This window comes from Nicotiana tomentosiformis, chromosome 8 (assembly GCF_000390325.3).
Source record: "Nicotiana tomentosiformis chromosome 8, ASM39032v3, whole genome shotgun sequence".
NCBI classification, from domain to species: domain Eukaryota; kingdom Viridiplantae; phylum Streptophyta; class Magnoliopsida; order Solanales; family Solanaceae; genus Nicotiana; species Nicotiana tomentosiformis.
This window is the reverse complement of record NC_090819.1, coordinates 43,077,535-43,089,428: the sequence shown is the minus strand read 5'-3', so window position 1 is coordinate 43,089,428 and position 11,894 is coordinate 43,077,535. Positions and strand designations below refer to the sequence as shown.

The window sequence follows — 11,894 nt, the reverse complement described above, 5'->3', positions numbered from 1 at the left end:
CCATTGTAGTTTTATTTTCTTTTATTATTAATAAAATAGCTACTGGGCAGAACGCCTAGTAGTATAATTTGTATATAAATTTATATATATATATATATATATATATATATATATATATATATATATATATATATTTGGAAGACTGAAATCTATATCCCCGGAGTTGTATGTTTTTATTCGAACCTATTTATTTCATTTTGGGGATTTTTTGCACTTAAGTGTTCGAAAATGGAAAAACAAGAAGACAACCATGGTAGAAAAATACAAACAGGGCAGAAAAATTAAAAACAAAGTAGAAAAATAAATAGACAAAAACCTAAAACAAATATTTTAATTAAATAACTCCCTTCACAGCAGCGTACGTTTTTTTTCATTAACTAAAGAAAAAAAATTAAACTGCAAGGGAAGAAGGATCACGGGGAGGGAAATTTCTTGGGCAAACATAGTGGTGAATATTTGCACCAGCCCTACGAAGGAGACTCTGCAACATGCATGCGATACGGCGAAAGTTCATCTCTTGCCTCACCCTGTCTTCTTGGATCTCTCGGATGAGCTTATTCAGTGATTCCCTGATGAAAATTGCGTCCATGCTTGGCCTTGGCCTCGGAGGCATTTCTCTATTAAGTGTTGGCCTGTTTGGAAGAATGATGAATAAATTTTTCCATCAGATCTAGTATATTTATAGGCAGAATTTAACACTAAATGGTGCCTTTCCATATGACTTCTCGTAAATGACGTGATTGTTGAGAGTTTTGAGAAACGAATTGATGCTTTGAATTGGCATTTTCGATGGATTTCAATTAATTAGACAAGTCCTTTTCATATTGGCTGCCAGCGCTTATTCACATTAGACATTAGATTAACTACCTAAACCAGTGGTTGTCAATAGACTACCTAAATCAGCGCAATAAGTTTTGGTTAAATTAAAAATATTGATGGGGATTGACAATAAAATATTGGTTGATTACAGGTGGTTGAAGATAGAATAAGGGGGTTGATCGTAAAATATTAGTCTATTGGATAAGTTGGTCGCATGACTCCTTCTTAAAATAAGGAGGTTGATTCAGATCATAGGTCTACAATAGTCAATGTGGGTGGTTCACTATAAAACAGTAGTCTACGATAGAAGGTCACATGACTTCTTAAAATAAGGGGGTTGATTCTAGATCATAGGTCCATAATACACAATGTGGGTGGTTGATTTTAAAACAGTAGTCTATGAGACAAGTTGGTCACATGACTCCTTCTTGAAATAAGGGGATCGATTCTAGATCATAGGTCTACAATATACAATGCTTGTGGTTGACTATAAAATAATAGTCTATGATGTGCAATGCAATAGTTGATAGTAGAAATAACAAGTGATTACAAACAAGTCTAGAATATTAAAAGAGTTAATTATCTTTATTAGAATACCAGTAGCTAAAAGATCAAGAATACTATAACACTACTTTGCAAGTCATTTTCTTGTGGCCAAGTTCTTTGCAAATGGAATATTTATTTTTGCCTTTTTTCCTGCTGCTAGAAGAACTAGCTTATAAAATGCTTGGTCATCTCTTAGTATTTCTTCTACCCTTTGTCGGCTCGACATTGGGTGGAAGTATTTTTGTGGACTGAATCTCGTCAGACACCACCCATTTCTCTTCTTTAGGGATTGTGTGAACGATTCCTTCATATGCATCCAAATATGTTGAAACCTTATAGAACGGAGAGGAGTGCTCATAAATGGAGAAATCATATTCATCCCCAAAGCTCAATCTCAGAGCTGTCATTGCATGTGGGCAGGGTATTTTTTCCAAATCAAACTGACAACAACATGTATTCAAATCCAGATCAACTACTATATATCTACCGTGACCGATGATGCTGAACTGGTTATTCTCTAATTGATTCACCCAGAGTGCATCGCCGACAACCATATTATTCCTAATAGTCTTTTCGGCAGAAGGAACAAAGAGGGTCAAAATATTTTTTATTTCAGTATGCCTCTCTTCTGCAAACTTTCGAACAATATGATTGAATAGGCCAATAATCGAGAGGTCTCTTTGATCCTTAAGCATTGTGTTTAGAGAATATTCAATATTTATTGTCAACACGCTGTATGAGTTTCCTAGAAAGAAGGCCCTACTCCACTTTTGGAACCCAATTTTATTCGCAAGGCAGTAAGCTACTTCCCTACTTTTATCATGCAATTGCTGAAAATGATCGAAGAATTCCTTAGTATTGTATGACTATACGGCAGAAAAGAAATTCTTAATAAAAATTTCACAATGAAACCTCTTACGCATATTTTCAGCAATGTGACGACACATAACGCAATTGAAAAAATGTGATTCTCTGTATCTTGTGCCATAGCAGACAACAAGCAACCTCCATACCTGTATTAGTTTCCTAGAAAGAAGGCCCTACTCCACTTTTGGAACCCAATTTCATTTGCGAGGCAGTAAGCTACTTCCCTACTTTTATCATGCAATTGCTGAAAATGGTCAAAGAATTCCTTAGTATTGTATGACTATACGGCAGAAAAGAAATTCTTAATAAAAATTCCACAATAAAACCTCTTACGCATATTTTCAGCAATGTGACGCTTGCAAAAAGGCAATAAAACCTTTTTTGAAGTTATTCCAAATAAACAGATGCCGATCACAGATAATGCATAATTCATCACTGTCATCAATAATGTGCCGCAACTGATCAAAAAAGTAGGTCCAAGAATGATCGCACTCTTTATCGACTACACATAACGCAATTGAAAAAATGTGATTCTCTGTATCTTGTGCCATAGCAGACAACAAGCAACCTCCATACTTGCCACTCAGAAATGTCCCATCAACAGCAATAACCTTTCTCATATGGGCGAATCCCTTAATGAAAGCTCCAACCGATAAGAAAAAATATCTAAAATGCAATTTATCACAAACCTTCAAATCAACAATACTTCCTTCATTATAGGACAGCATAACATGGCGATACGCTTCCAGCAAAGCATACCCCTCTTCTTGAGTACCCCTGATCATAGCTTTAGCTATTTTACCTACCTTCCAGCTCCACCAATAAGTAAGATTTTGGTTAAAATCTGCAAAAATATCATCCTTCAGATCTAGCAGGGATGGGCCTTTTCCATTAACATATCCTTCCTGATAATATGCACCCAAAGTCTACATCGATGCATTAGGATGATGGCTTGATATGTGTTTTACCCTGTATGTGTTCTCGCCATGGTACTTGGTAATATAAAACCTATCACAACTCTCATACTTTAAAGCCCGTAACTTCCACGGGCAACTCACATCTTGGCATGCCACCGAAGTTAATTTACTATTGTTGTTCTTCATACGAAATGTAAAATGCATTTTCAGAGAAGCAACCTCCAACTATTTCATTAGATCCAATTTGTTGTCGAAATATTTTCCAAGGAAAAAACTTGTACCATCAGGGTGGCTATGTTGTGTAGCTAACGAGTCCACCAAGCCTATATCTCCAGCTGCCCGACTGACAATATATGGGAGATCTTCCGCTACATCTGCATCTTTCGAACCGTATGCGTTCATTTCATTATCAACAAAATCATGCAAGTCATGACTAAATACACTGAAGCTATCTTTCACCATTCTTTCCTCCTCTACTTCTAAAATTGGTGGTTGTATTGGTGGTGGTGGTGGTGCAGCTACGACATTTAAACCTTAATGAGACCTTAAAACATGAACTTCAGCCCCTTCTTCAAACTCTTTTTTCAACCACAAGGTCTCATACCATCAATTGTAACATCAAGGAGGTACGATTGCAAATCATTGTCATTCTTAATGAAGGAAGGAGGAATCTTGTCCCTCTTTAGCGCAGAGTTAAGCATATATGTAATATTCAAATATCTCGGGGAACATGTTAGTTTTTCACGTTTAATGAAGACATCAACAAATTCATCAAATGTACAATTGCTAGGTATACAGGTAGGTACTGTAACCTTTGTATAGAAATTCCAATTCCAACTAGTTGGCCCCTTAACCCATTCACCAGAATATAGACCGCATACTAATATATAATTTCCCATCAGACTATTGTGAACCAATGGTCTATTCTAACAGTGGTCTATTGTATACTAGTGGTCGAGCTCCGTGCATATAAAATTTACAGAAACTCAAACTAACAATGACGAAGAAGATGAGATGAAAACACATACCAAATGAAGGAGTTACACAATATACCACCTAGAATGAATTATCAATCCAATGTACAGCCAATTTCATCCCCAAATTCGATAGATCCAAATAAACCCCAATTTTTCGATTTCTTCTCCGTAAATGATAATCAAAAGAATGAAGCTTTGAGAGGAATGAGGAACAAGGGAGACGATCTATGTGTGTTAAATGCAAGAAAAACAAGTTGTAATGGAGGAATCAGCTGTGCGAAATGGGGATTGGGACGGCAGATAAGGCGGAAAGGGATGGGAATATTTTTCTTTTAAATCTGGAAATATTAGAATTATATAGGTTGGGGCCAAAGTGTAATAAGTAAAACCTTAGGAATAAAGACTGAACTTCTCCCTTCACTTTATAATTGAGGCTCTTCTACGGCCGATACGAGTTATGTGTATTGTTATCTAACAAGCTCTATCTAGATAAGATTTTTTGAAAATTTTGGAATATCAATTGTACGAATTGAGAAAGAAATTTTAAGAATAATATATCTCTGCATATACTTAATTCGAAACATCATTGTTATATTAATGTCAATAGAGCTAATTATGCGCCTACATAATGTTTGTTCTTCAAATGATTCTTCATGGATTCGAACAATCTTCTTGAAAGAGCTAATTGGTTGAAGAATAAGAAGTTGATTCTACCAGCGCCATTGGTAATTGAAGTATTTTCTTGGAATAACTAAGCTATTATATATTTAATAACTTAAGTACTGTAGATTTGCAGCATCTTGAACTTTGGGCTCAATTATATATGTCGGAGATGGATAAGATTCCAAAAAAATACGATTATTTCATTTCACTTGATGACATTAATTGGAAATAACATAGTTCTTTCACGATGGAAGCATGGATCTTGGTCGTTTATGTAAGGGTATGTTATGTTCGTTAGGATTTTGTCCTGAATTTTTAATCTATTAGGATTCTCTTTCTTAAAAAACGGAAAAACATCTCCTAAAAAGAATAAATCTCCTTCATATACCTTATCATTTTCATCGAAGAGAAGTTTTGCACTTTTATAAATTGAAGATCCTTCTCATAATAAAAAATAACAATATCCACAATGTAGTCATTAAAGAATCTTGTTTAGGGGAGATTTTTCTCTCAATAGTTTTTTTATTTTTATACTAGTTTTTATATGTAGGTCAATTAACCAAACCCCATTATACTGTCCTATTCTTTAGTATATTTTCTTTCTTGTCCGATTTATCGTCCACCAGCTTTGCATTGTTAGCTTTCGCATGCGCCATGTTATTTTGATACCAACAAGTTGTATCAGAGCCAATGGTTGAACGAGATTGAATAGGCTCATGGCGGGTTCTTTTCTAGTCGCAATCCATTTGACGATAATGAAGATTTATCCAAAAAAAAGTTTGAACGTGATGCTACATGTGGAGATAAATTACAATCATAAATATCCAAAATCCGTACTGCTGCATCTTTATAGAAATAATAATCATTTTAACCCATATTTGGGCCACTTTTAACCAATTCCAGTTTTAACCCATATCCACTTGAACGCATGAGCTCCAATGCCAGTTTTAACTCATGCTTATTTTTAAGGCAAGAGCTCCTTTTAATCCATTCTTGAGCATCTTTCAATCAATACCAAAATTTTCAACCTATACCTATTTCATGGCAAGCAGTAGTAATGAAGATTATATGAATATGGTGGATCATGCTTTGTCAAGAAAATTCAGGCCAAGGGGAGAATTGTTAGGATTTTGTCCTGAATTTTTAATCTATTAGGACTCTCTTTCTTGAAGGAAGGAAAAACGACTCCTAAAAGGAATAAATCTCCTTTATATGCGGGGTAGTTGGCGAAGTGACCTGCTTTCAAACTTGAATTGGCCAAGTGACCTTCAAGTTTTAATTATTGTAGGATTGACCTTCATGCTTAATTAGTGCTTAAGTAAAAAAAAGTGGCAGACTTCAAGGATGGAAACCATGGCTTTCCATATGGGTTCCTACTCACAAAAGTCTTTGAACGATTCGAGGTCCCATTGGGGAGAGCAGCAGTGGAAACCCGTAAATAAATGTTCACAATGGCCACCTTGGAGGAATGCGAGTGTGTGGATAAAAAGGGTGTATAGGCAGCAGTTCCACAATCTCTCAACTTATCGATGCTCAGAATACTTCTTATGAGGAAATCAGGCGGTTGAAGGCCCTGAATGCTATTCTTGATTCTAAGCTCAATTAAGCCAGCAAAGAACCGGGTTCCAGCAATGCTTAGGGAGTAGAAGTTGCCCGCTCGAAGGCTGAGAATACAGAGTTGAGAAAATAGGTGGAGAACCTGAAAGAACAGCTGATCAACGATTAAAGGGTTGCTAATGCTCGTGTTGATAGTCTTCTCAAGGCCCTTGCCCCCTCGTCCTTCCTTTCCTCATCCAGTGTCCCCCAACATGTCCCTTTGTCAGCCCCTGCTTAATCTTACAGTGTCTTTTTGTTATCCGCCCCTTGTGATATTGGTATTCTAGTTGTGTTTGACTTGTATATGTTTTGTAATGATTGGTACTTCTACAATGGCTCTTTTTCTTTCAATTAATGAGCATCATCGTTCTTTTAAATGCATGTTATACTCTTGTGTTCTATTTTTAGCTATATTGTGTGTGCACAAGTGTCATGAGTTAACTTTGTTAAACTTTCTTTTGCATTTACTTGTCTGTTTTTTTATGATGCCAAAAGGGGAAAGTACATTAAAAGGGAGGAAACAGGTTCTCAGGGGGAATATGGCTATTCTACAAGGGGAGGGGGGGACAATGTAGAGATCTGATTCTCAGGGGGAATATCAATTATAAGTTTGTCATCATCAAAAAGGAGGGAATTGATAAGTTATGTATCTTTTATTTTGATGATTAATTTCCTTCGGATTGAGCCGACATCAGGGGTGATCTCCTAGTTCCTACGGGGTGTAGATGATAGGGTCGATCCATGGATTTTCTTTCCTTTTTATTTACGAAGCCAAGAGCCACTCATCTGAGCTAGCGGATTCGAATTCTGCTATGCTGGTGCGCAAAGAAAGCGCGCAACGACTACATAAATCTTTGGTCTACCTATCATTATCCATGTTGGGCTTACTCCGTTAGGCAAGAGGACAACTTCATAAGAGAACCAGATAGGGAACCTGATACAATTGGTTCATCCACGTTCAGAGTAACAAGTCAAATGTTTGCCACAAGTCTGAATGAAATCAGATAAGGAAACAGTAGAAGGAACATATAGAGATCAGTTCCTCCGCTCACAGTACAAGTGAACTCTAACAGTTGTTAAAGCTGCTGCACTACACATGCAACAATACAGCAGTACTGTTGAAGCGTGTTGTGTAGCGGACACTCTCTTGCGTCATCTTTGATGACCTCACTTATATATTACCAACATGAGGCAAGGGATTCAACACACTTGCAAAACCTAAATATTGATTACTCTCAAGTGTGCAGCCGCATTCATTCTCCCAAAGTCATTGAAAAACAAAACAGTAATATAACAAAGGACCAGATCCCAGCATCGAATCCAGTGCTTCCAAAAGAACCAGGTCCGCTATAGAGGCAATGGATCTTCTCTCAATCCTTGGTAGCAAGACCTTGTTCACCAACTCAAAAAATAGTTAGTATTCTGGCAGCAATGCTTTCTTGTGCACTCGTTCCCCTGTTTGAACAGCTTGAGGTTTAAGAATCAACTTCCTAAACTGCGGGGAACAGGTTCCCTCCACATTTGAGAGCCCTTCAGTAGGCATCCCAAGACCCCGAGCACAGCCTCATCCATCACGAAATCTACCCCATTGATCTTCAAACAGATTGTGTCACCCTCCACTGTAAACAAGTTAGCATAAAAATTGCGAACCTTCTCCTCATAAACTTTTGGACTCTGAATAGTAAAGAGATGAGTCCACTTCTGGAAGTCGCAGATTTCTACCAACTGCCTCATTCCATACGGATCAAGAATCTCAGTGTCGAACACTCTTCCCCACAGTACCTTTTGCTCTTTCAAATTGGCTTTCCTTTCAAACTCAGACAGTTCTACTCTTGCCCTCTTTGAGGAACCAGGTTCCTCAACACTACCTGCCATCTTTTTAAGGGGATTCTTCTTCTCAACATGTTTCTCCTTCTCAACAGATTTCTCCTTCTCAACTCCCTCGTCACCACCAACTTCAGCATCTTTTGCAAATAGGACCTTCTTTTATTTCACAGACAAAGCTTTCTTAGATGATTTCTGTCATAACCCAAAACTAACCCCTGTCGTGATGGCGCATATCGTGGAACTACGCAAGCTGACTCATTTCCAAACAAAATGATATTTTCATTTCAAAGATAATTTCAAGGTTATTTAACATAAAACCTCCATTTAAAGAGTTCAAATCAAAGAAAAACAGAAGTGCGGAAAAGAAAAGCCCGAAATCAGGGTGTCACTAGTCATGAGCATATACTACAATCTATCTAACAATATCAAGGCTAACTCAGCTTGGAAAATAGCTAAATACAACTAAAGGAAGATAAGAGGGAGAAGAGCAGGGGCTGCGATCGCCAAACAACTACCTTGCTATCTCCAAGAAAATCTACAACCAGAACACTCAATAACCGCTACCGTGTCCAGCTTTACCTGAATCTGCACACAAGGTGCAGGGAGTAACGTGAGTATGCCAACTCAGTAAGTAACAACAATAAATAAAGACTGAGCAGTAGTGACAAGCAATAAATCATATAACGTTCATATCAAAAAATCTCAGTAAAATACCACATGCTTTTAAAATCAGGATTTGAATCAAACATCTCGTTTAAACCCAATTCCAGTAAAAATCATTTAAAGATATTTTTCCAACAGTTTTTCTAACGAAGGCTCAATGCAAAGGTGAGCAAAAATGATGAAATCATAAACAGCCCGTCGGGCAAAACATCACTCATATACAGCCCCTCGAGCAAACCTCACAGTCACTCATGCCACTCGGGCATGTCTCACAATCACTCTTGCCACTCGAGCATACCTCACAATCCCTCTTTCCACCCAGTCACTTAGCACTCGGCACTCGGCACTCACACTCAGTAGGTACCTGCGCTCACTGGGGGTGTGTACAGACTCCGGAGGGGCTCCTTTAGCCCTAGCGCTATAATCTGCATGGACAACTCACGTGCGATAATAATAAAGTATGCTGCAGGCGGGCAGCCCCGATCCACACTCATCCTAACAAATCAGGCCCTCGGCCTCACTCAGTCATAAAGTATGCTGCAGGCGGGCAGCCCCAATCCACACTCATCCTCACAAATCAGGCCCTCGGCCTCACTCAGTCAAAAAGTATGCTGCAGGCGGGCAGCCCCGATCCACACGCATCCTCACAAATCAGGCCTTCGCCCTTACTCAGTCATAAAGTATGCTGCAGGCGGGCAGCCCCTATTCACACTCATCCTCATAAATCAGGCCACTCGGGCATTTCAGTAAAACAGGGCATTCGGCTCAAAACATTTATATGCATCGAAATAGAGTCATAAAACTGAGTTATGCGGTAAACAAGTATAAACATGACTGAGTATAGATTTTCAATCAAAAACAGTGACAGGATGGTAAGAAACAGCCCCTAAGGGTCCAAATAGCATTGGCGCAAGGCCCAAACATAGCATTCAGCCCAATTAAAAAAAGATCTTTCTAAAACATATAAGTATCAATGGTTTCAACAAAGTATGCAACTTTACAGTTGCTACGGGGCGGACCAAGTCACAAATCCACAACAGTGCATGCCCACACACCCGTCACCTAGCATGTGCGTCACTAAAAATAGTAGAATGATATAAAATCCGGAGTTTTATACCCTCAGGACTAGATTTACAATCGTTACTTACCTCAAACCGGTCAAATCTCTACCCCGCAATGCTCTTGCCTCTGGACTCTGCCTCCAAATGCTCCAAATCTATTCACAATCAGTATAATACCATCAATATACGCTAATGGAATGAATTCCACAAGAAAAGCTTCAAAATTAGACCAAAACCCGAAATTAGCTCAAAAATCGCCTGTGGAGCCTACGTCTCGGAACTCGACAAAAGTTACAAAATCCGAAAGACCATTCAACCACGAGTCTAGCCATACCAATTTTACCAAAATTCGACCTCAACTCGACCCTCAAATCTACAAATCTTATTTCCAAATTTCTAAGTTCCAATCTCTGATTTACACCTCAAAATCATATAATCTAGTCGGATTATTCGATGATAATTCAATATTATGGAGTAGAAATGATCACAAGGGACTTACCTCAAGTTTTTCTTGAAAATATATCAAAAATCGCCTCTCCCCAAGCTCCAATTTGTCAAAAATGGCAAATGGGATGAAGTCCCTGTTTTTATAATTCTGCCCAGACATCCTCGATTCTGCCTCGACCTTGGCCCTCGATCTTGGCCTTCGATCGAGTTTCTCGATCCTGGTCCTCGGTCCTGCCCCTCGATCCTGGTTCTCGACCCTGGCCCTCGATTATGTCTTCGACCCGGCCTTCGACCGTGACCCTCGACCTTGGGCTCGATCATGCCTTCGATCGTGGCCCTCGACTCTGGGCATCTCCACATCAGTAGACTTTATCAACCTAGTAACAACATGTTCAACTCGATTTGGTGCTAGCAATTTGGCTTCCTTCTTCTTGTTTGATCCAACAGTAGTAGCATCAATACCAATTGTTTTTTCCTCAAGTGCATCAATCAGTGTAAGACCAGTAGCATCCAGTGCTACTAATTTAGAACTTTCAACAGTTCCACGATTATCTCCAGCTAGTGCATCAGTCACTGTATTGTTAATTGTTGCCAAAGCTCTTGTAGCAGTGATATTAGCTTGGAGTTTATTTTTCCCAATAGTTGAGACATCAATCAACTTCACCTCATAGTCAGTTGGAGATTTAGTCGTGCCTATAGTTGCATCCTCATTTCCTGACGAAAGACGCATCTGCCCAGCCTGTGCATTAATTGTTTGATGCAAATCTTGTTCATGATGTTGCCCTATACCTGGCCCCTTAGCAACCCAGTTGATATAGGAAACAAAGCAGGTACCCTTTCCAGTTCCTGCCCCTTATTTTGCACAACAGTACATAGCAGCTACTGTAACTGGGACTGGAGCTGCTGCCCCTCACTTTGTTCAACTACAGCACTAGACTTCGATACTATAGCAAGAGCCGCTGTGACTGGAACATCGACAATAACATTAACACCTGTTTCTTTACTCAAATCATCACACACCTGCTGCCCAGATTTCTTATCAATTTCTGAACCATCTATAAGTTGTTGCCCAGCTCTCTTAGCATTCAAAATATCCCTTGCATCACCCTGCAATTTATCGATAACCTGATGCCATTCTTCACTGTGTCATCATCAACATGAGTCTCTTGAATTGCCTTTCCTTTTAAACGCCGGCATTTATTTTTTTCATGACCTTGATGCTTACAATGGCAGCAATATGCAGGTAAATTATCGTAGCCAATTTCTTGTAATTCTTCCACAATCTTTCCAATTTTAACATCCAAGTATTGAAGCTTTACTTTATGTGGAATTTTTTCCAGCAAATCGACGATAACCTTCACTCTTGCAGTGCTTGGGCGTGATCTTATTTGAGTTGCCTTATCAATTGCAATAGGTTTTCTAACTGCTGCTGTAATAGACAGTAAAGCTATACGAGCAAATAATTTAGGTGACAAGTTCGGCAACGAAATCCAAACAGCAGCCTTAGAGGT

The 11,894-nt window shown here is 38.7% G+C and overlaps 1 long non-coding RNA gene across 1 annotated transcript; it reads right to left on the bottom strand.

Moving 5' to 3' along the window:
- Window positions 1–307: 307 nt before the first annotated feature.
- Window positions 308–4,448, bottom strand: LOC138896641 (uncharacterized). Its single transcript, XR_011410019.1, has 2 exons — window positions 4,178–4,448; window positions 308–632 (listed from the first exon to the last, which is right to left on the bottom strand). It is a non-coding gene; the product is annotated as an uncharacterized lncRNA (long non-coding RNA).
- Between the last annotated feature and the right edge of the window lie 7,446 nt (window positions 4,449–11,894).